This window comes from Malaclemys terrapin, chromosome 6 (assembly GCF_027887155.1).
Source record: "Malaclemys terrapin pileata isolate rMalTer1 chromosome 6, rMalTer1.hap1, whole genome shotgun sequence".
Classification (NCBI taxonomy): domain Eukaryota; kingdom Metazoa; phylum Chordata; order Testudines; family Emydidae; genus Malaclemys; species Malaclemys terrapin.
The window spans coordinates 45,878,416-45,904,275 of record NC_071510.1 but is presented as its reverse complement, the minus strand read 5'-3'; the positions used below and the strand labels follow the sequence as shown (position 1 = coordinate 45,904,275).

The 25,860-nt window shown below is 42.2% G+C and overlaps 1 protein-coding gene across 3 annotated transcripts in view; it reads right to left on the bottom strand.

The window, feature by feature from the left end:
- AOPEP (aminopeptidase O (putative)) overlaps window positions 1-25,860 on the bottom strand; it is a 408,370-nt gene that overhangs the window by 357,280 nt on the left and 25,230 nt on the right. For all 3 annotated transcript variants that reach the window (XM_054031546.1, XM_054031548.1, XM_054031547.1), the window contains exon 4: window positions 10,359-10,469. The gene's annotated coding sequence lies outside the window, so the exon portion shown is untranslated. The remainder of the gene's footprint in view (window positions 1-10,358; window positions 10,470-25,860) is intronic.

Below are 25,860 nucleotides of genomic sequence, written 5' to 3'. Positions count from 1 at the left end.
TGACTATAATAAAAATATTGTGGGAGTTTTAGTGAATAAAGCACCCTTTAATGACATTTTCTACTTGGTAGCTACCTTGACCCACTGAAAATTATAACAGTTCATATCCAAGTAGATCTCTAGATGTTTATTTGCTATCTAGTATGATTAGAGGAAAATATTGTCTGTATGGATGTTTTTATGATTCTAAGTTAATTCATAAACATGTTTCATGAACTACATGGTTGAGATTTTCAAAGCCTATCGGGGATTTAGACATACAACTCCCACTGACGCCAATGGAGTTTGTGTGGCTAACCTTGTGGTTGGCTTATCCATTCTAATTATTGTAAAAAGCACTAAAATGAGGACTAGTGAAGCCAAAGGAACACACAGAATAACTTAGAAATAGGTCATTGTACTATAGATGAAGAAACCACCTGTTATGTTTACTAGATAATAACAACCAATCCAAGGGCAAAATCTCCCCAAATCACACTAGGGATCTCTGATGAATTTCCCAAACTCATATTACACATAAATTCCAGTAATACAGTGGGAGTTCTGTACTCATTTTGTACATAGAATTCACAGTAAAGGTCTACAATATGGACTAGAAAGGGAGAATATTGCCGTAAATCAAGATACAAGTTTTTTAAAGTTTATCCCATAAAAATTTACACTTCAGAAACCAGAAATCCAAAAACCTGCCTGGATTTATTTTACTAGGCATTTTCTTTAGCAAGATGTTAAAAGAAAGAAGTGACAACTTATACTTTTTAAAAGGATATGGTCTTTTATTCACTAATCTAGATAAGAAAGACAATTTCCTAGAAATTCACAATTATTTTTATATACAACTAGAACAAAAGGATCCGAGTTAAAATGTATGTAAATTTTAACTACATGGATATGTATAAATATTTAAATCTTTATTATTCAACAGCTTTTGTGAATCTCTCCTAAAATATTTGTCAGTATTGTACATTATAAGAATCCCTCAGGCTTGGCAATCTTTTATTACTGTTTCCTGGTGCAGCTACTGATATATCCTGTACCAGCAATGGTTTCCCTCAGATGGATCACATTTTTGGGGAACTAATGTGTTCCTCTTTGTGTGGGCAAATGCCATAGGAAAACCAAACCCATTTTGGATTATACCAGCTAAAGTCACATGTACAAGAAAGAAGAGACACTTGTCACTGTTTTTGAAACAAACTATCTTAACCGATATAGAAGGCAAGACAAAGATTATACAAAATCCTTCCAAACCAAAGCATATTTCTTATTTCTCCATAGACTCTCATCAGAGCATAATAATTGATGGTATCCATATATCCTTTCAGAGCAATATAAAGGATGTGTTTTCCAAGTACAAAATAGAAAGTAATAAAGCAAGAATTAATAGGATTCGACAGCACAGACGTTTCCAATGTACTGCTATTTTAATAAAAAATGTAATCCTCCCAAGTGATCTTGCTTTGGAAAGCATATGGCATTCACAATACACAAACCAGTAACACCTTTTAGAAGAATGTACAGTATCTTAATTAAAAATACTTTGACTTTAGGTGCCTAAAAGTAGCATGTGCCTAAAACTGCACATTTCATTTGATCCAAAATGTTGTACATGACAATTTAGAAAAACAAAGAAAAAAATCACATTTCTGCCTCATAAATATTACATGTATAAAAGCCACCATATTAGGAGCAAGTTGACCATTTTTTGCACTACAGAGTGATCCCCAAACTGTAGAGGACATGGAGGAACATTTGAGAGGGCACTGCGGGTACCAGGCCAGCCCCCACAAGGGGCAGGGAGAGAGCACCACCAAGCCCCTCTGCGGCCCCAGCTCTGTTCTGGCCCCACCCCCAGCCGCAGCCCCAGCCTTAAACCCAGTCTCACCCCTGGCCACAGCTTTGCTCCTGGCCCTGCTCCTGGCCCCAGACTCAGCCCCTACCTCAGGTTCCTTAGCCCTGTCCGTGACCCTCCCTCCCCCCAGGAGCCATGGCCCCGCTCCCGGCCCTAACTCCCAGTAGAGCACAGACAGGAGTAAGGGGGAGCACAACTGTGAAAAGTTTGGGGACCACTGAACTAGGGGGTGGATCAGGCAGGAGCACAAGTCGTAGGTGGGGGTGGCCAGGAGAAGCAGGACTGGGGACACAGGGCAGGGGAGCCCAGCATGGAGCCAGGCTGGACGGACGCAGGACAGGGGCAAGGCGGAGGTGCCAGGGGGAGCCTGGACTGGACAGGGGACACAGAGAAAGGGCGGAGGAGCTGGGCAGGATGGGGCACAGGAAAGGGGTGGGGCAGAGCAGTGGCACTGGGGGCACAGGGGCCAGATGGGGCGAGGGAGTGTGCACTGGGATGGGACTGGAGGGGGGCACCGAGAAGGGGCAGGGAGAAACAAGCCAGGCTGGAGGGTGCACAGAGAAGGGAGACAGGCTGGGGGTGAACTGGGCAGGGGAGGGACCACAGAGAAGGGGAAGTGAGCCAGGCTGGGGCACACAGAGGAGCGAGCAGCAGGTGCTGGCTGGGGGCAGAGGGCAGCGGTGTCTTTGCCCAAACCTCCTGCTTTCCATCCTGGGGCCTCTCACTGCAGGCAGGACTGGGACGTGCCCGGCGGAAGCCCCAAGAGCAGAGCTGCTGTGCTTGTTTACCTGATGCTAGCGACTGCTTCCTACCTGCTCAAGCCAGCCATGCAGGCGCCTCTTGATGACCTTATCAACCCACCTACGATGCTCCACAGAGCCCCACCCACAGGCATGATCACATCCCTCCCCCAAATTCTGTCCTATTCAGGTTCAGCCCCAGCCCCACAGCTGTCCGGGCCTAGAATCCCTGCTGGGTTGGGAGGGACCTCAGACCAGATGCCAGGTGCCAACCAGCAGCGCAGATGCAGTGTGCTGGATGTTTGTAGCTCACACAGGGGTTCTCAAACCTCACTGAACCATGACACCCTTCTGACAACAAAAATTGCTACATGACCCCAAGAGGCAAAGAAAGGTTTAGTGATTTGCCCAAGTTGATGCTGCAAGCCAGCATCAGAACATTGGCCTTAGAGTTAGGAGTCCTAACTGCAAACAACACTCCATACCTTACATACCAAAGGTTTTGTTCTCAAAATGGTTAGAAAGAAAAAATGCATGTACTGAAAAATCCAAGCAGCTATCATGATATCTCTCAAAAATATCACTGCTTTATATTCTCAGGAACCATTCCAGTTAAATGACAGCTACTGCACTGTGTGCATCTACAGTGTGTGTACTTCAATAAGGCTTCCCACAGCAGTCTCTGCACTTCATGCAGTTTACTGCTCTTTATAGCTCAGCTACTGAAAAACATTAAGGTGGCCTTCACATCATGCTGAAATCTTTTTTGAAGTTTGTGCTGCCTCGTTGGCATTCACAGAAAGTCCTAAGGCCAAATTTTCTACTGATGTAAACTGGTGAAGCTCCGTCAACTTCAGTGGAGCTGTGCCAATTCACACCAGGCGAAAATATGGTCAACAATGTACACTTAGCAGTTCTGCACACTAGTACTTCCTACAGTGTTTACATTTCACCCTGAGAGGAAGCTGTTCTAACTAAATGACCTCAAGTTCAGTCATTTGGAATTAATTTTTCCCAGATGTTCTCCAGGATCCTTTCCTTCAAACACATAGCACTTCAGCAGGTGACATGGATTCCCACAGAGTTCCAAAGGAAATGCTGCAGGACCTGTCACATTGGGTGATGGGGCACATCGAGAATCAGAGGACTGATTGTAAATGGCTAATTAAATCCCCTCCAATGGGAGTCTGGAGACAAACAAAATGAACAGGAACAACTCATGGTGATCTGGAGTTTGAGAATAATTCATCTATCACTACCAGGCTCTGTTTTGATGAGTCTTTTCAATCATGTTAAGATAACAGGATGGAGAAACACACCCTCCTTTTTGCCCAACAAGACAGGGCCCTAATGTTGCTATGTGAGATAGCCAAAACTCACTGAAACAAGGGTAGGATAGAAAAAATGAAAACCTCTCCAAATCATTAATTGAATGTTTCATTCACTCACTCACTTTGACAACCAATGGAAACCCTAGGAGCAAACAATCACTCATTATCTGCTGGCACACGCATCCCATCCCTTCACCGCAATGCACTTTTGTTCGTTTCCGGAGTTATCACTTCACTCTCAGCTGCCTAGGGATGTTTCTAATTGGCAAGTTGTTGATTTTCATTAGTTCTGTCAACCCAGCTCCACAAAGGAACATAGGTGTTGTGATGCTGAACGTTGTGATGCCTAATTTTAGGCACCCAGAAAAATCACAGGAACAACACTGCAATCCACAAAGCCTGAGTTAGGCACTCCTTATGATGCAATCCACAAAACTACATGTGCTAGGTGGTGAGCCATGTAAGCTGGCCAATGAGAGATACCAAGGACAGGGATGTGTCCTAAACCCTTCCCCTCTCTTGGAGATCGACACTAAGCTGCAGTGAGACGCTTATTTCTGCTTGAGCTCAGGGATACCAAGTTGCCTCATCGTAATCCACAAACAAGCTCAATGCACTGAATCAAAAGCCTGATGGAAGTCTATACAAAGCCCTGCTCTAGCTTATTAAATTCCTTCATCTTCTTGAAAAGCTATCTCAAGGTAAAGATCTGGTCAAGGGTGGAACAATCAGGTCTAAAGCCACACACAGTATCCTGGCCTTTGCCATGAAGTGCATCGTTTTCTTTCCTGCCCGAACCCAGAAGGGACTGCCTGTGCATGTAGTACAAGTGGGTGGCTGCTCCTGGAGGAAAAGATTCTTGGATTGGAGGTGCAAGCAGATATGCTATTGAGACTTAGGGTATGTCTACACTACGAAATTAGGTCGAATTTATAGAAGCCGGTTTTATAGATATCGGTTTTATACAGTCGGTTGTGTGTGTCCCCACATAAAATGCTCTAAGTGCATGAAGTCGGCGGACCGCGTCCACAGTACCGAGGCTAGCGTCGACTTCCGGAGCGTTGCACTGTGGGTAGCTACCCCACAGTTCCCACAGTCTCCGCCACCCATTGGAATTCTGGGTTGAGATCCCAATGCCTGATGATGCAAAACAGTGTCGCGGGGGATTCTGGGTACATGTCATCAGGCCCCTCCCCCTCCGTCAGAGCAACGGCAGACAATCGATTCGCGCCTTTTTACCTGGGCTACTTGTGCAGACAACATACCACGGCAAGCATGGAGCCCACTCAGCTCAGATCACTGTCTTGGAACATTGGGGAAGTTCCAGATGACTGGAAGAAAGCTAATGTTCTGTCAATATTTAAAAGGGGTAAAGGAGATGGCCTCGGTAAGTATATGCCTGTCAGTCTGATATCAATCCCAAACAAGATAATAGAGCAGCTGATACTGGAGATGATTAATAAAAAATTAAAGGAGAATCATAATTAATGCCAATGAACATGGGTTTATGCAAAATAGATCCTTTCAAAATAACATGGTATCTATTTTATAATATTACAAGTTTGGTTGATAAAGGTAATGGTGCTAATAAAACAGACTTCTGGAAGGTGTTTGGCTTGATACCACACATTTTGATTAAAAAAAATAGAACATATAAAAGTAACATGGCACACAGTAAATGGATTAAAAGAAGCCTAACTGATAGGTGTCCAAATGTTATTGTAAACAGGAAATCATCATTGACTAGGTGTGCTTCTAATGGGGTCCCTGAGGAATCAGTTTTTTTGGCAGTATTTAACATTTTTGTCAATGACCTGGAAGAAAACATTAAATCATCACAGATAAAGTTTGCAGATTACACAAAAATTAGGGGAGTAGTAAATAATGAAGAGCACAGGTCAGTGATACAGAGCGATCTGGATCAGCTAGTAAGCTGGGTGCAGCATTTTAATATATCTAAACATGAAAGCATGCAGCTAGGAACAAAGTATGTAGGCTATACAATGAGGGATTCTATCCTGGGAAGCAGTGACTCGAAAAAAGATTTGGGGGTGGTGGAGAATCAGCAGAACATGAGCTTCCAGTGCAAATCCAGTGGTCAGAAAGGCAAATTTATTTATTTATTTTTATATTTATTTTAAAATGTGATCCTAGGATGCATAAATGGGAATCTCAAGTAGAAGTAGAGAGGTTATTTTATCTCTGTATTTGGCACTGGTGTGACCGCTACTGGAATACTATGTTCATTTCTGATGTCCACAATTCAAGAAGAACGTTGATAAATTGGAGGGAGTTGAAGGAAAAGCCATGATAAAGATTAAAGGATTAGAAAACATACCTTATGAGTTAGACTCAAGGAGCTCAATCTATTTATCTTAACAAAGAGAATATTATGGGGTGACTTGATTACAGTCTACAAGTACCTATGCTGGGAACAAAGTACCTATATTGGGATCAAATATTTGATAGTGGACTCTTCAGTCTAGCAGAGAAAGTTGATGGCTTGAAGTTGAAGCTAGACAAATTCAGACTGGAAATGATGTGTACATTTTAACTGTGAGGGTAATTAACCATTTGAACAATTTACCAAGGATTCATGGTGGATCCTCCATCACTGGCAATTTTTAAATCAAGATTGGATGTTTTTCTAAAAGATATGCTCTAGCAATTATTTTGGGGAAGTTCTCTGGCATGTGTATACAGGAGGTCAGACTGGATGATCACAATGGTCCCTTCTGGCCTTGGAATCTATGAAACATGGAAGTGAAGGCTTTCTCCAGGACCAACAGCATAATACCTCTATAGTTGCTACATTTGGCTTTAGTGCCCTTTTTGAAGAGAGGCAGATTAATACCCATTATACACAAATAATGTAAATATAGTTAATTTAATAATTTCCTTTAGAACTATGAGTGTTTATAGTATCAAGTGTTCCATCATTAACAAATATTAAAAGCAAGTGACCTAGCCACTTATCAAAATGTACTGTACTGTACACTGTTTAGGCCCAGGAACAGAAAAAGTATTGCAGATCAGAACTGAATAATTAGCATGTAGGGGGATCTAGAGCAGGGGTCGGCAACCTCTGGCACGCGGCTCGCCAGGGTAAGCGCCTTGGCGGGCCGGGCCAGTTTATTTACCTGCTGACGCGGCAGGTTCGGCCGATCACAGCCCCCACTGGCCGCGGTTCGCCGTCCCAGGCCAATAGGGGTGGCAGGAAGCTGCAGCCAGCACATCCCTTGCCTGCGCCGCTTCCCGCCGGCCCTATTGGCCTGGGACAGCGAACCGCGGCCAGTGGGGGTCACGATTGGCCAAACCTGCTGCGTCAGCAGGTAAATAAACTGGCCCGGCCCGCCAGGGTGCTTACCCTGGCGAGCCGCGTGCCAGAGGCTGCCGACCCCTGATGTAGAAAGTACTTTGTATGACAGATATGCAATGCTCTGAATAAACATCACTGAATCAAATTAATCCTTGCCGAATTAAGTTTAATGCCTTGAGGTCCACTGTATAAAAATGAAAATGTTATGTGTTATTGTGAGATTGTATATAACTTCTCTACAGGAGGGGGTATCCTAATACAAATTTTTAGTTATCAGGCCTTCACCCTAGGGAGGGGACCCATTGCCTGGCTGATTACCTATTCCTGATCTCTTAAAAAGTTCTCTAGAGAGCTGCAGACAAAGACAGGATGTTGGGATAAATAACCTGGTGGTGAACTGACTCAAAGTTTTTGTTCTGATCCAGCAAACAGACAGGACTGCTGATCCACAGAGGATCCTAGTCCTTAGGGAAGGGTTGGAAGGACTTTGGCCTACTAAGGACACATAAGAGTTTCTTGTTCTAAGCAAAGGGTGTGATGAACTTCAAATCACAGGAAAATCCTGGATGGGGTTTTGAAAGAGTGCTCCTTCCAGAGCCCATGTTGGAGGGGGTGATCTCTGGAAAGCTTATTAGCATGCAGGTAGGCTCTTCAATTGTTCCTCTGTAGTGCTTTTACCTTAAAAATAAAATATGCTTGCTTAGAAAGAACTGTGTAGTAATTTACAACTGGGCAATTATGCTGGGGCAGTTACAACTGGGGCAATTAAGTAAGCTGCAAGCAGTCTCTGAAGATACTTGTCCCAGTTGTAAATTTGTAATAATTGCCCCAGTTGTAAAGTACGCTAGGGCAATTCAGAGAAGCAGTCTCTGAAGATAAAGTGAAGTGGGCCTGCTTAGACTGAGCGTATTTTGTTGGGAATAACACAGTGAAAGCAGGGAATTGTTCAGCCTGGAAGTACTCTGGTCTCCACCTAAGAGAGGTGACAGACAGGGGAGACCGAAGTCTATGAGTGGGTACCCTTGCTGGTCCACTGAAGGGAAATACAGGTGTAGTTGCCCTGAACTATGTAGTCTGGCAAATTATGCTAAAGTAGCTTGGGCTGCATAATTATGAGAAGGTGGTTGTGGATGGAAATCCTTTTGAGGCTGTAAATTTCCCAGCTCTATATCCTTCAAAGAAATATGTCATCAACCCTGAAGCACACAACAGTCTGAACAATAGTGCAGAAATCTTCATTCAGCAGCTTGAGAGATGTCTCAACCTACCACCTAGTACTCAGCTTTCCTTTTCTAAGCAAGCTAATCAAGAAGCTGGCAAAAAACAGTCCTCATAGTCACCTGTCAGATGCCAGTTTCTTGGAACTCTCTCAGCAGAGAACACAGTATCAAGACAGCTCTGGTTGTTTTACCAGATGGCCTCTTCCTGTCCATAGACAACAGACCATAGAGCCATCTCATCCTGCTGGATGCATCTCTGCAGCATTTGATTTCATTGATCACCAAATACTCCTGGTCCCATGGGTGAAGAGAAATCCTCTGTAATGGCTCAAGTCATTTCTCTCAGACCAAAATTAAGTCCTTATGGGCAACTGTTCCTCCTCCTCCAGAGCTCTCACCCTACAGAGTCCCACAAAGCTCAACCTTTTACATCATCTTACTCAACATCTACAAGAAGCCATCAAGAGAGCTGGTGGGACAACACGGTCTGAAGTGTGAACAATATGTGGATTCCGCAAGAATCACTACAATTCCTTTAGCTCTAGAAAACATTATCTTTCAATTTTCTCAGTGCCTAAATAATATAAACATCAGACTCGAGAGCGGTTTGAAACAATGTAAGGTAACTTGAAAGTGATGCTGGTAGGGACAGTGAAGCACTTTGAAAAATTCACCCCAAAAATGGTGGAGGTACCTGCCCTCAGAGTATAAAAATTGATTCTCAGGAATCATAACTTGCAAAGAAGCTGAACATAGACTATAGAACCCACTCCCAGAAAAGATAAGAATGACCACTAGTCTCACTGCATTGAGAACTAAATGCAAAGCCTATTGCATTGGCTTAGCTTTTCCTCAATAAATTTGCCATACACATCCACACACACCAATAGAATACAGCTATTTACTCCTACAGGCTGGGAAGGGGAAGATCGAGCGAGATGGTTAGTTTAGTTTTGAAATACTTATGAAATGCTCAGATATTATGCTAATTGGTCCCATATATGAACCTAGATAGTCAGATATATACCCTGTGGGCCTCAGAGCTGGAAGTGTGTGTACATTTCTTAACAAATAATGCAGTTTCCTTTATTTATTTAGTTATTTATTTTTTAAACTTAAAGCAGCATTTTGAACTGACTGTGAGGACTCTGCCATAAGCTTTTACAATTGGCAGAATTGTGCATTGGAAGAAGCTCACAAAGTCTTTACTATACATCCCTTTCATTCTGTCTGACTGTTCCATGTAATCATTCCCTCACTCCCTTGAACTCCAAAGTGGATTAAAAAGAGTAAGAACACCTAAGATTAGTGTAAATAAAAAAAAAAAAGCCTCCAAAGTGTAACATTTCTTTCACTAGTGTGTAATGCCCTGATTTAGCATATATCTTGTGGAATCATAGACTTTAAGGCCAGAAAGGACTATTATGATAATCTAGTCTGATCTCCTTCAGAACACATGGAATATCAAAAATAGAAATTCCATCATGTGGAACCTTAACATCTCAGAAAAGACTTATCAATGGGGATTCAAATTATTCACTATTTACTGATAAAAGTCACACTACCAAAAAATAACACTTTTTCCAAAGGTGTTGACAGGAACAACAAAAAAGGCATATTACATAATATACATATAATTCATTCAGAATCTCCGGATTAACAGACTGTAACTCCTAAATTATTAGATGCTGAAAATGCTTAAAGATAATTGTCCTTGAATTACAAGGCCTAGGTTTTGTCCTAATACCTCAAACTCTTATGATGTGTTAATTATCTCCACAGAGGTAATATACATGCAAACAAGTGTATAAATGTATTATTCTTGTGAAGCTTTCCTAGAATTACATTAAATTTACAAGAATTACATCAATTAAGTGTAACTGTTTGATTTCTAACCTTTATCTATTTATACTGAATATTTCTTTTCTTCAAAGGGTTCTACCAACAGTATAAAGTAATGCTGTCGTCCAATCCCATACTTCTATCTGTATATTTAATTATATCCATCTGAAAGAAAAGAAATAACATTATTACATTAAGTCTAATTTAAGTAGTTCACTTCTGACTGGTACAAATGTAATTCATTGTTTCCATGATTTATCAGATTATTTATGAAGTGAACCTTGCCAAATCTTTACTAGTAGCTCCATTCATAAATAATTTCAACATTTTTTATTTTATACACATTTTAAAAGACCATAGCACTGATGGATTATTGTATATGGGCTTTAAAGATTTATCCTAAATTATATACTGTGTGACTGTAACAATTTAAAAAGGTGACATAAATTTCTTCCTTTAACAACAATAAATCTATTAGCACGAATAGTCATCTGTATGTATTTTACAAATCACGTGTTTTCTTGCTAAAGATTGTGTGGGTGAGTTTTAGTTAATGAGAGTGATTTAGAACATGGCATGGGTACAGTGCCAGCAGATACTACACAGTCTGTTTGAGCCAATAACAGCTTTGGCAATGTGGCTCATTTGTAATTCACATCATCTCAGCTGTTCCAGTCCTGGGCTTCTGGAGAAGGGACTGTCAGTTATGCAGAAGTGCATGATGGTACTAATTTGTCAATTTAAGAATTTTGACAAGGAACAGGTGCCCATCACAACTCTCTGGAGGAGAACAGGTGCATCCTACACAGTGCTAAGCCATTCTCAGATAAGATCTTGTTTGTTTGTCATCAGTACCATATATGATCCATGGTTTTGAAGGATGCAGAGAGATCTAGCAATATCAACAAAGAATCTGATTTGTTGCTTTAGAGCAGAAGAAGGTAGTCCCTTAGTGCCATGAACAATGGGCAGTATTCCTCAGGGCCATTTTGGTGTCACTGCCGGGTCTGAAACATGACTGTGATATATATATAGAATTTTTGACAGATATTGCTGGAGCTTGGGATCTCAATAACTTTACCAAAGAAATTGGGATTGGAGAGTGGGTGGCATTCAGTGAGGCTGTTTTAAGGGTTGGCTTATCCAAGGTCTGAGTACTGCATTCATTGGAATAACTGATAGTTTGCCTTTTTGAGGGAGGCACAGGTTATCTCAGTTATCAAGGGGACTAGGTGTTTCTCAGTGGACTTCACTTCTCAAGAAGGACAGTGGGTCAGTTTTAGAGATGCATGAAACACTTCTGGCTCACCTTTAGCAAGCTGGTGCAGTTGTGTTTGAGAGGTACACAAAGGATTCAGTTGTGTCATATGTCCTTTTAGCTTTCTTTATGGCTGCTGAGTATATATTGTGACAAAGTCAGACCTGACAGATCTAAAAGGGTGGTTGAAGGCAGGAATATCAGTCTTAAAGCCCTTTTCCTATGAACAGAAAGAAGTTACCTGAGGTTAATTATGGTCACCAGAGTCAAACACGTGATCTCTAAAAAACTGATCCCAGTTAGGAGAGAGAGGGTAGAGGAGGGATGAGAAGCAAGCTGCAAAAGAGCTGTGTGCAACAAGGGGAAAAGGCTCCTCCCAGGTAAAGAGTTGTTTTTCTCTATAAGGGAAATCTTGTGTTTATTTCTGTTGGGGGAGGGGACGTGGGTTCCCAACACAGTGTGGGTTAGAGAGTGTTGCTGGCGATTGGTAGCAGCATAAGAGGAAGCAGGGCCGGTTCTAGTGTCCTTGTCGTCCCAAGCGCGCACACACACAAAAAGCCACGATTGCGACTGGCGGCAATTCGGCGGCAGGTCCTTCGCTCCGAGAGGGAGTGACAGCCCCACCGCCGAATTGCCACCGAATGTGCCACCCGCCTCTTCATTGGCCGCCCCAGGCACCTGCTTGCTACACTGGTGCCTTGAGCTGGCCCTGAAAGGAAGTACTCCAGTGGGACTTAGGAAATGTGTCTGTTTGTTTAAAGAAACCTCTAGGCCAATCCTAGGGCCTGCTCCATAAATAAGGCAACTTTAAAAATTAAAACTCCTTATAGGACTGATTTTCTCCAGGTCCCAACACCAGAGGGAGAAATGCTAAGTTTTGCGATGACGAAAGAGTTGTGTTGCCACAATGTGAAGTTGCATCTTGAGAATTTCACGGGTTGCCAAGTGGATCTTGCCCCATACGCACTTCATTCAGCTGGTTTTTTGCTTCACTAGGTAGAGTTCATCAGAAAAATCCCAGTAATTTACAGAAATGGTATGAGGGAAGGGGTTTTGAGGAGCAATCAATGGCTTCAGTCAGTAGTTGGTTGTCGTGTTCTGCTAGTTTGTCAACTTCTTCTGGACATTTTCTAGAAGCTTCATTCACTGAAATGGAAATGATTGATTCATTTAATCTTTATCATGAGAAGGTGATGGTCTCTGCAAGGGGACAGATTGTTGTCCACTCTACCTGATCTAATGCCAAAGATGAGCTCTGGTGTGTGTTCAGTTTTGTGGGTGATGCTGAAGAAAACTTGAGAAAAATATATGGTAAGTAGGAAATAGCGAATGATGTTGTTAGATATGTGGGCTATGTGGATGTTCAGATCTCTCAGGACAATGACTCTTGAGAAGTCCATTATGATGTTAAATAGGAGCTCTGTTATTTCTTCCAGGAATCTCACTGACCTTCATTGGATTTCTCACCAGATTATCTGTACATCAAGGATATTCTTGTGTTTATTTCATCCCTGGATTCACATATTAGGACTGTACATTCAGATGACTTAATTTTCAAGCTGGGACTCTTCTTGCATTTGAGATCTAATGAGAAAGTATGGCCACATTGCCTTCTTTCCTCGTGTATGATGCAGACAAAGACCCACCGCAGACAGTGAGGAGACCACCAAGCTAATCTTCATTTATGAGCTAACAAAAACAAAATTTGAGATTATGGGCCAAATTCAATCCTGGACTAAACACGATCTTTCATTGGATTTCTACCCAGTTCAGAGCTGTACTTGGTCCTAGATCTACAGAGATGAAAGACCAGTAAATAATCCATTGTGACATCTAGACACCAAAAAGTGACATGTCTTGAGGTGATTTGGTATATATTATACACTAAGTGTGCATGTGATAAAACCTGTTGACCCATTGTACTCTCTTATTTACAGTATAAAGATATATACTGTAACTAAGAACAATATTGATAGATATAAATTTACCATATGGGTGTTTATATATACACTCACAATTTATCCTCACTGTACCATATGCCACCACCACATGATTTACTAACATTCAGATAGATCTAGAGAAAAAAGCACACAGCCAGCCAATTAAAATCTGACACTTACATAACGGTTTGTACAGCTGCACTGCATCAAAATTTACAACACTTTTCCCCTCTGTAGTGCAGTCAACCATAACAAATGCTAACATGACACAATTCCACTCACAAATAAAAGTAAGGACTAACATTTTGATTTGAACCTAGCATAGTCATCAAACAGCTTTGCAATTTATTATACTGAGCTGTTCCAGTATCAGAAAGAAATCAATAAAAAAGGAAAAGGAAAAAGGAAAGATTTTATGTGATACAAATAAAACAGGCTATAGAGCAGAGTGGTGAAAACTATTTATTTCATTCATTGAGGATGCTTGTACAAGTTGCTTACTGTTCCATTCCCATTTACCAGTTGTAAGTTTTCTGGCCTTCACTCTCTTTCACTATTATATTGTAACTTTTGGTAAATAAGGTTCCCATCTTTCCTATTTTAAGGTTTAATTCTCCTTCTAACTTTTATATACCAAACTAACTTTCCCCTCACCCCGGCAAACATACACACACTTTAAGGCTATTTTAAATATTTAGTACAGGCAAATGTAAACAGTCAAATAAATGAAATCTACAGAACTACGTATCTAAAAGATTCAAAGCCCCAAATTACTATCTAACATTACTTCAAATTATTAGACGTGGTGCAGTAGGAGTCTAATTTACCATATTTGAATACGAAAATCCTTCAGAAGTACACCGCTACCTCGATATAACGCGACCCGATATAACATGAATTCAGATAGAACGCGGTAAAGCAGTGCTCCGGGAGGTGGGGGGGGGGAGGGGGCTGTGCACTCCGGTAGATCAAAGCAAGTTCAATATAAAGTGGTTTCACCTATAACGCGGTAAGATTTTTTGGCTCCCGAGGACAGCATTATATCAAGGTAGAGGTGTATTAGATTTGTCAGTATTTTTCCACTCTATGTTGGATTGTAACTGAATCCTGCTACTTTAATTCCAGTGCTTTGCATGGTGTGGTCCTTTCCTAAATTTGGCTTTAAGTTGTGATGTTACCACACATTAGCTGCCACTTGCTAACTAACATGTTTTAAAAGTCTAGTCTAGACAAGGCACCCTACCTTTAACATGTACTAAACTAGTCAAGTACTAACATCATACTTTTATTCCTAGTCTAGATAAATGCAAGGCAAATATGGTTGTACAAGTGTGATAGTCTTTGCTCCTGGGGAGCATTGCCTAGCAGTCACGGCTTAGGCCCTTCAACCTGCAGAGTGGGTTTTTGGTGGGAGAACCTGGGCCCTCCCATTGCACTGGGCCCCATGAAGGTGACATAAGGGTCTGACACCCAGGACCACATTAAGGCTGCCTTTCCTGGGCCACTTCCTACCACTCAGCTATTGTCCAAAATTCATAATCTACCCGAGGAGGCTGTGAAGGGGGTCAGCTCACCACTTGGCATCTCTTCACAGCCAGGCATGGCATGGTAGCTCTCTCTCTCGGGGAGGCAGGTGCCTCCTCTCGTGTCTTGGCCCTCTGGCCAGCTCAGTCCCAAGTCTCTCCCCTTCCAGGATAGTCCATAAACAAAACACAGGAGCTGCAAGCTAGAAGTCTTTTCTCTTCCCTGGTCTGTTCACAAGGATGCTCTTCTGCTTCTTTTCAACTCCTCTTCCAGTCTGCTTCTTTTGCAAGTGTGATGGCGCCAGGCTAGCTGAGCCCAAAGCAGCTCAACTGCTTGCTGCCCAGTGTGGGGTTTGTATACCCCATCACAACAGGGTACACATGTAGTCATAGAATCATAGAATATCAGGGTTGGAAGGGACCTCAAGAGGTCATCTAGTCCAACCCCCTGCTCAAAGCAGGACCAATTCCCAACTAAATCATCCCAGCCAGGGCTTTGTCAAGCCGGGCCTTAAAAACCTCCAAGGAAGGAGACTTCACCACCTCCCTAGGTAACGCATTCCAGTGCTTCACCATCCTCCTAGTGAAATAGTGTTTCCTAATATCCAACCTGGACCTCCCCCACTGCAACTTGAGACTATTGCTCCTTGTTCTGTCATCTGCCACCACTGAGAACAGCCGAGCTCCATCCTCTTTGGAACCCCCCTTCAGGTAGTTGAAGGCTGCTATCAAATCCCCCCTCATTCTTCTCTTCTGGAGACTAAACAATCCCAGTTCCCTCAGCCTCTTCTCATAAGTCATGTGCTCAGAACCCTAATCATTTTTGTTGCCCTCCGCTGGACAAAAAGGGCAACAGCTGTCATAGCAATGCATTAATTTCTACATATTGATACTGCAGTAGCACACAAAGGATCTGAGACCCATTTTGTTAGGTGCTCTACAAACAATACAAAGACACTGTCTTTGATCCAAAGATCTTGCCATAAAGATGACAAGTAATATACAACAACATCTGGGGGACAGAGAGACACACAATCATATCACTTGTATATATGTGTAGTGAGGAGGCGCGGCCTCTCACCCTTCAGAAAGGGAGAGACCTGAAATCACCCCCTGGTGGGCAGAACCAGGCCACGTGTGGCACCCAGCCGGAAGCAGTGGGGTGGGACAGGAAGCGGGATTATAAAAGGCCAGACTCCTAGCTCAGTAGGGAGGAGTTCTTCCAGCTCCGGGCTCTGGCAGCAAGGAGAAGACAGCTGCCCGACCAGAGGAGTTACCTGAATTGCTGGAGACCAGCAATGCTAACGAACTGCCGGGGCTGCCATTTGCTGTTTACCCAGGGGAGACTGAGGATGACTCCAGAACCCAAGCTGGGCAGGGTATGAAGGAGCCCAGGGATGCCGAATAGGGTTTGGCTGTGGAACTATTGTGAACTGGCCAGCGTGTTGCGGGTGGATCCCCGCTGACCTAGTGGCGAACTACCCTGCCACTAATAGGGCCCTGGGCTGGGACGCAGTGGAGTGGGAGGGCCTGTATCCCCCTACCCCAGGCACCCCAACAGTGGAGGGTGGCCACCTCCCCACTAATAGGCCAGGAGGCCTGAATTGGTCTGGCGCCCGCTGGAGCTAATGCGCCAGACGCATTTGCTGTAGCTCCCAGTTGGGAGCTAATTCCCCACCCTGAACTGCTGGGGTGTATCGCATGGACTCAGCCTGAGATATAACCTGTGAACCGCCCTGATTGAAGGACGGAAAAACTAATTAAGGCCTGTGCTGATTGCTGTCCAGGCCTGCTAACTGCTCTGATAGAGGGACTTGGCAGAAGGATTAACTGCTAATTGGACTAATCACCAAAATGGTGGCTGCTGGCCGGGAGCCCAGCTCTGAAGGCAGAGCCACCACCAGCAGCAGCACAGAAGTAAGAATGGCATCCCACCCTTATTTCTGCGCTGCTGCTGGCATGGCACTGCCTTCAAAGTTGGGAGCCCAGCCAATAGCCACCCCTCTCCAGCTGCCCAACTCTGAAGGCAGCACTGAAGTAAGGGTGGCAATACTGCAACCTCCCTAAAATAATCCTGCGACCCTCCCCCTGCAACTCCCTTTTGGGTCAGAACCCCCAGTTTGGGAAACCTGGTCTGCCCGGTGAAATCTGTATAGTATAGGGTTAAAGCACACAAGAGACCAGATTTCACAGTCCCTGACGCATTTTTCATGGCCGTGAGTTTGGTAGGGCCATATTAATGATACAGACAAGTATCGTTTACATATAAGCAGTACAAAATGCTCACGGAATTTACTACTGATTACAGTAACCTGAAGAAAAGCTCTGTGTAAGCTCAAAAGATTGTCTCTTTCATCCACAGAAGTTGGTCCAGTAAAAGATATTACCTCCTGTCCTACAGATTTTACTAGTCCATTCAGGGATATAACACAAAATTTTCTATACTTGACTATTAACTACATGCTGAAGTTTTAAAATTTAGACACATTTAGAATTTTTACACATACAAATGAACATGGGACTTTGTGCACACATGTTGGAGTTTTTTACATTCCTCAACCATGCTAGGAAATAAAATTTTCAACAAATGACTAGAAGAGGTTAAAAAGTATTTTGAATAATGATGTTACTGAACATTACCTGACAACGTCTGGCATATTTCTAGCTTGTACTTCAGCATCAGAAAAGAAAAAAATTTGCTTTACCAAATAATTCAGTCCACTTTAGATTTGAATTAGTTCTGTTTTCACAGCACAGGGGTAAGATAAAATGTGTTGTTCAATATAACAGTGCTATTGTATTAAGACCAGAGATAGGCCAAGGGAGCAGTGTTTAAATCAGATTAAGGTTAGACTCGGGTTCAGGTTTGAATCCTGGTAAAACAGGTTATCATCACATGCTTAAATGAACAATGTGGATCAAATTCAGTCCTCGTGTAATTAGATGCAACTCCCACTGACTTCAGTTGAAAGCTCCAAATATCTGCTTACACCCAGTCTGAATCTGGTCTTGTAGCCATCATAGTATTGAATTTTCAGCTGAAAATACCACTGTACAATCCTAAGAACCAGTTTGACACAGTCATTCAAAGCTCCCAATACCACATGTATTAACTTTTATGATATACAAAAAATAAATTTGTCATAATTCTAAGCCGAAGTGTAGATGGTGCCCACCTGCTGTAATGTGTACTCTCTTATTCATCTATTTTTTCCTATAAGCAATGACATTGTGATAAGTTCATTATTTTCCTTTTTCCCTTACATCTTTCATGTAAATTAAACTTCTCCAAAATAAGCTCTGTAGATGGAATGAAACAACTCCTTCATTAATCTATGACATTGCTGATGTGAATTTAAGCAGAGCCTCTGGAGGATAAAGAAGCACAGGGTTAAAGACTGTTACCCCACTACAACTCCATTAACCTGTCACATACTTTCTTCTGTATTTCCTTTCCTGTCATTATTGATGAGTTGCAAGGCGTTTCTGTGTAAACAGAAGATAGCTGTCTCCTCTCTAATTGATCATCATATCTGATTTGGGGAGCATCAAAATCTAGACTTTGCATGCTCCATCTTTTCCTCATATGGAATGACACTCATGAGAAAGGAAAAGTTACTGAAAAAAGCTGGGGGATTTTTTTTTTTTTTGGTCACATTTTCCCATCAGTTTTACAGGGATGGAGACTTCCTGGCAGGGGAAATGGTGAGGCTGCATCGGTTGGGGACAGCCAGGAAGCACAGACCTGTGTCATGTTATGGTTCCTCAACCAGACCTACAAAGCAATTTTCTTTCCAGATGCTCCCCCAACACATCTGGTGGCATAGTTAGCTACTGTGCCCCCCAATATTATCCTTTGCATGGAGAATTAATGCTAGTCTGCACCACATTAACCTCTGCAGTTAATTAATGCAGACAATTATGTCATGGTGGACTTTGCAGGGAGCATGCTGTATAGACTGGCTGCTTCTCCACTAGATACCTGCTTTTACTCACTGAGCCCCCTAACATACCATACGCATGTGAGCCCATATTGTGAACCCCTTATTCCCACTAGTGAGTTGTTTGTATTGACGTCAATGGGATTATTCCTGCAAGTAGCTGCTCACTATTGGGAATAAAGGGTTCACTGCCTGGTCAATAGAGAGGTGCATCTCGCAAAGCTGCCACTGCCTTGGTTTTGCCCCCATCCAGCTCTCTTTTTTATATATTATAGCTACCTTCCACTGATGTGAAGGAAGCATTGTGGCTTATATCACAGTTATTTATATGCCACTGATTTTTTTTAAACATATTTAATCATATGACCTTATTTTTGTGCCTTTGAACTTCCTTTCTCTTATTGACCCTGTAATCCATTTTTCATCTGTCTCTATCATTTGTTTTATTTATTTTGTTTTTGGTCTTTGTAATTGCAAATGACAGGGAAAGGAATACAGAAAAAGTACACACTTTGGGAGATTTGGTTAATAAAACTTTCTGGAAAGCTTACCTGAGAGTTCCAATGGATTTTTAAAAGGATTTCTGAAAAAAATTTAGACTTTTTCCTGTTTCTGGAGATGTAATTGGCAGACACCGTTTGAATAAGGAATGTCTGAATGCCAATTATAATTCAAAGAGGTAATGATGAATTGGTCTCTCTCAGCTTTCATTTTCTGTTTCACTGCTTTTAGGAAGTACACTTCTTGCTTGGCACATGCTTATTATTTCTGATCAATTGCAGCAAGAAGGGAATGGGGTCTTGGAGACAGAGCTCTGAACAGTGTCAAACTGGCCTGTTAAGCAGCTGCACCGAGGGCTGCAGATAAATGTTTTCACTAGAGAATGATTCAATTACTCATCCTGTGGTGAGCAACGCTGATGTGAAGTAAACTTGAGTTAATGGCTATGATCGTAATTTTTAACCCTTCTACTTCTCTCTTACATAAAGACCATTGCAGAGGGAATAAGAGTATAAAACAAGGTGCACTACTAGGGGTTAAATGGATTACAGAACAGAGATAAGTGATCATTCTGAATATCACTCAACTGCTTTACTGTAAAAATGAAGGCAATATTTGCACAGAGATTTACCGTAGCTCTTTAAAATTTTATGACTGACTATGCAGTCCTTGTTATGCATTCCCAGGATTAACTGGGATCGGCTATGGGGATGTTCTTAGCATTTCATATCCTGACCTTTTGACTTTCATAATTGCATAAGAATAAAGAAAACTGGCATTTGCACAATAACATGTGCAATAATTGTTGCCTCCATTATTCTTCCTTTTTAATTTCACTGAAAGATTAAATGTGAAACTGACTGCTCAGGGATATGGTCAATCATGCTATGAACTATAGATTTTCTGTTACTGGAGAATGTGGATAGAGCTTTTTGCCACTAATTTACTGTCCTGACATTCATTTAGGAATGTAAAGTTAAACAAACAAAATCTAAGCCTCCCCCCACAACTTTTTTTTTTTTAAGTCTATAACTGTTCTATTACTAAGCATTCTACTCTGGTATTTGGGTACTTATACCAATACCATCACTGTGGTAACCATAAACCGCTGCACTCTAATACAGAAATTTCAGAAGTAAGTGATTTTGAAACCTTCAGTGTTATATGCTCATGATTTTGGGGGTGGGGAGGAAGGGGGAGTCTTAACATTTGCACATAAGAAAATTTGCAGCGTCTATAACATAGAAGATCTTCAAACATAATATTTTGGATTTGTAAATTACACATTAATCTGTGGCAGATCATGCTAGCTGCCATCTCCATGTAGTCTTTGTCCTTTTTATGTAATTAACAAACATACAGACATCAGATGTTAACCCTTTCCTAGTTGGTTCTTCAACCAGATGCAGGGAAAACCAACCAACATTTCATTTCATTTTGTTTCATTGAAATCAATGGACAATTAAAAGTTCAAGAAAAATGAAGATGTTAAAATAACATCTCTTAATCCTCCAGAGTTCTACTCCCTGTTTCTATGCACAGTCTATTTGCTTACTTTTCTAAGTAAAATGAGTTTTCACTGCTTTTTATTCTTAGCACTGCACACAATTCTGCTCTGGGCGAATGAGCTGGCATCTTTTTTGGCATGTACAATTCACAGAATTGTTAACTAAGTTCCAGCTCTGGAATCTTGATCATTGGTGATGATCCAGAATTAAAAAGAACCCAGACAGACCTTTAGATTCCAGGTTGAAATTTCCAGGGCAGATAGTTTAAAAATATTTTTTGAAACAGAATCAATATTTTTGAAACAGCATCAAGAGACAAAACTGGAAACCCAGAATACTTTTTTTTTAAATGCTGTGTTACTTTTCAGAGTACAGCTGTAATTTCAGGCTTATGTTGCCTGGTACATTTAACAGAACAGCTCTTTAATCATCAATCAAAGTCATGGCATGTCAGTAGCAAGGCTGCAATTAATAAACAATTCCACTAATGGATATTTGGGGGGGTATATAGGAGGGGTGTAGACCACCCAAATAGCATGGAGAAGTTGGATATCATTAGAGGGCATAAATTAGGTATTTTTTCCACAAACCACTTGCCTCTCCGACTTTATCTAAAAGTGCTCTGCAGTTCTCTCTGAGTCACAAGAGAGCACCAGCCATGTAGGTTGGCTGAATAGAAAGTGTTCCTACTATTTATGCATTTTCCTTTTGTCTCTGTGCTTGATTTTCCTACTCCTTGAAGACCTCCTCTCAGGCACAATTCTTTCATTCCAGTCTGCAGGGAAGGTGGAGAGACAGAACCATTTTGTGACCCAGCCTGTAAAGTAATTCTCCCCACCTAACATTACTGTGCAGCCTCCTTGAAAGGAGTAAGCAGGTGTTGCGTGCTCACTACTTCCCATCCAAGCAAGTGGGCAAGGAGTGGTTGGAACGAAGACTCCACCTCTCACCATGCCAGTCTGCACTGCTGAGATGGCACACATCAGGTTATTTATTCCCGACATTGTGTCTCTCTGAGGAATCTTCCTCTTCTGCTCTTGGAGCAGTGAAGCTATGCACCATTCATTATGGAAGCAGACTGTTAAAGCATAAGCTAGCTCATAAGTAGCAGTTAAGGGCAAATTTTTCCAAGGAGGGAACAACATTATGCTTGCAAAAAAGTGTATAGCCTCTGCTTCTGCAAGAACCTGCATTTGCACATAAGAATGGACAACATGTGCAAACTGACACTTATGCACGTAATTACTAATTTGCATATTTAAAAGGGCCTACTTGTGCACCCTAACGTGCATGCACATGCGAGCTAGTGAACAGGGGACTGCAAACAGGGAAGTTTGAGAGGGGGGGAGAATGAGATCCCCCTGCTAAACAAACAAGATGCGAGTAGTAATCTTGGGGTGAGTGAGTTTGTTTGGCTGTTTGTGTTTTTCTTTCTCTTTGAGGTTATTTAAAGTTACAGGGTCAGTTGGGATTGTGTGTTTGCAGACTGTTTGAGCCTTTGTTCCCTGGATCATCCTTGATCAGCCTCAATCAGCATTGTGATCACCCTCCCTCTGTGTGATTGAACGAGAGGATAGGACCAACCTAGGAGAAAAGGCCTTAAAAAGCCAGAAGCTAAGCCACCAAGGGGACTGTGCGAACAGGGGACTGCAAACAGGAGTCTGAAAGAGAGAGTAGTAATATAATTGCTATGGTTATGAAGGGCTACATTGCCAGTGCCCACACTGCTCCTGAATCCTCCACCTGCATCTGTATCCAGACCATGAACTTGACCATGGATACCCTGCCAGATCCCATGGTAGATTTGCAGAGACTGTGGCCTGCATTTCCCACTCAGAAAGCCAGACTGAGGGGACTATCCATTGTGAAAGGTGTCTGCTGGTGGAATCTCTCAGGAAGCAGGGGCAGAGCTACAGGAGGAGGTGGCTAGACTGAGGAGTATCTGTGTCCATGAGGAATTTATTGACAGTATTTATATGGAGACATCCAAGGCTGAGGAAACTATCCATCTAGAGAGGACTGCTGTCATGCCATCGAGGGAGGAGGATATGGCTCTGTCACAGGGAGGACAATGGCTGCTGGTTACTTCTGGAAGCAGGCAGTGTTCCACCCCTACTGCCGACCCACCCACCATAGTGATGAAGAACCGTTATGCTGTCCTGGCAACAAGCGATGAGGAATCGCCCCCAAAGGTGGAGGAGGAGAAGCCACGTTCCCCCAAAGCTGGGATGATCATAGCCACTACTCCCAGGAAGAAACATAGGGGGTAGTGGTCGTTAGTGACTCGCTTCTGAGGGGGACGGAGGCACCCATCTGTCGGCCTGACTTGGCATCTCAGGAGGTATGCTGCCTGCCGGGGCCCATATCCAAGACGTTATGGAGGGATTGTCAAGGATCATCCAGCCCTCTGACTGCTACCCTATGCTACTCATCCATGGGGCACTAATGATATTGCAAGGTATGACCCTGAGCAGATTAGAAGTGACTACAGGGCTCTCGGAGTAAGGGGGAAAGAGTTTGTGGTGCAGGTGGTGTTCTCTTTGATCCTTCCAGTCACAGGTAGGGGCCCAGATAGAGACAGATGCAGCCAGGCATTCATCTCCAAGATACAAGGATGGTGTCGCCAGAAGGGCTTAGGCCTCCTTGACCATGGGATACTGTTCCGGGAAGGACTGCTAAGCAGAGATGGGGCCCACCTATCAAGGAAGGGGAAGAGCATATTTGGATACAGACTGGCTAACCTTGTGAAGAGGGCTTTAAACTAGGTTCGGTGGTGGCAGGTGACAAAATCCCACAGGTAAGTCAAAGACATGGAGACCTGGGAGAAGGGTCGGAATCTGGGGGGGAGCATGGGCCATTATAGCAAGGATAAGGGAGACAAAAGAGAACATAGAGAGGAAATCAAATCAGTATCTTAGATGTCTGTATACTAATGCAAGAAGTATGGAGAATAAGCAGAACGAACTTGAAATGCTAGTTAATAAACACAACTATGACTTTGACTTGGTGGGATAATATGCATGACTGGAATATTAGTATAGACTGGTACAGCTTACTCAGGATGGAGAGGCAGGGAAAAAAGGGAGGAGGTGTTGGTGTGCCTTGTATATTAAAACTGTATACGCTTGGATTGAGGTTGAGATGGAAACAGGAGACCAACTTGTTGAAAGTCTCTGAGTAAGGATAAATGGGGTAAAAACAAGGGTGATGTCATAGTAGGGGTCTACTATAGACCCCCTAACCAGGAAGAAGAGTGGATGAGGCTTGTTTTAAGCAATAAAATCATCCAAAGCACAGACTTGGTGGTGATGGGGGACTTCAACTATCCAGACATCTGCTGGGGAAATAATTCAGCAGAGCACATATTATCCAACAAGTTCTTGGAATGTATTGGAGACAATTTTTTATTTCAGAAGGTGGAGAAAACTACTAGGGGAAAAGCTGTTTTAGATTTGATTTTGACAAACAGAGCGGAACTGGTTGAGAATTTGCAAGTGGAAGGCAGCTGAGGTGAAAGTGATCATGAAATGGTAGAGTTTATGATCCTAAGGAATGGTAGGAGGGAATGCAGAACAATAAAGTCAATGGATTTCAAGAAGGCAGACCCTAGCAAACCTGGGGAGTTGGTAAGTAAGATCCCATGGGAAGCAAGTCTAAGGGGAAAAATAGTTCAAGAGAGTTGGTAGTTTTTCAAAGAGACATTATTAAGGGCACAAGAGCCAACAATCCCACTGTGTAGGAAAGACAGGAAGTATGGCACAAAACCACCCTGGCTTAACCAGGAGATCTTCAATGATCTGAAACTCAAAAAAAGAGTCCTACAAAAAAGTGGAAACTAGGTCAAATTACAAAAGATGAATATAAATAAATAACACAAGTATATAGGGATAAAATTAGAAAGGCCAAGGCACAAAACGAGATTAAACTATCTAGAGATATAAAGAGTAACAAGAAAACATTCTACAAATACATTAGAAGCAAGAGAAAGACCAAGGATAGGATATGCCCATTACTCAATGAGGCGGGAAAAACAATAACAGAAAATGAGGAAATGGCAGAAGTGCTAAACGATTTTTTTGTTTCAGTTTCCACCAAGAAGGTTGGTGGTGATTGGATGTCTAACATAGTGAATGCCAGTGAAAATTAGGTAGGATCAGAGGCTAAAATAGGGAAAGAACAAATTAAAAATTACTTAGACAAGTTAGACATCTTCAAGTCACCAGAACCTGATGAAATATATCCTAGAATACTCAAGGTGCTGACTGAGGAGATATCTGAGCCATTAGCGATTATCTCTGAAGAGTCATGGAAGACAGGAGAGATTCCAGAGAACTGGAAAAGGGCAAATATAGTGCTCATCTGTAAAAAGGGAAATAAGGACAATTACAGGGAATTACAGACCAGTCAGCTTACCTTCAGTACCTGGGAAGATAACGGAGCAAATAATTCAGCAATTTGCAAACACATAGAAAATAATAAGGTGATAAATAACAGTCATCATAGATTTGTCAAGAACAAATCTTATCAAACCAACTTAATAGCTTTCTTTGACAGGGTAACGAGCCTTGTGGATGGGGGAGAAAGCGGTATATGTGATATATCTTGACTTTAGTAAGACTTTTAATACTGTCTTACATAACTGTCTCATAAACAAACTAGGGAAATACAACCTAGATGGAGCTACTATAAAGTGGGGCCATAACTGGTTGGAAAACTGTTCCCAGAGAGTAGTTATCAGTGGTTCACAGTCAAACTGGAAGGGCATATTGAGTGTGGTCCTGCAGGTTCTGTTCAACATCTTCATCAATTATTATCAATTATAATAATGGCATAGAGAGTACATATAAAGTTTGCAAATGATACCAAGCTGGGAGGGATTCCAGGT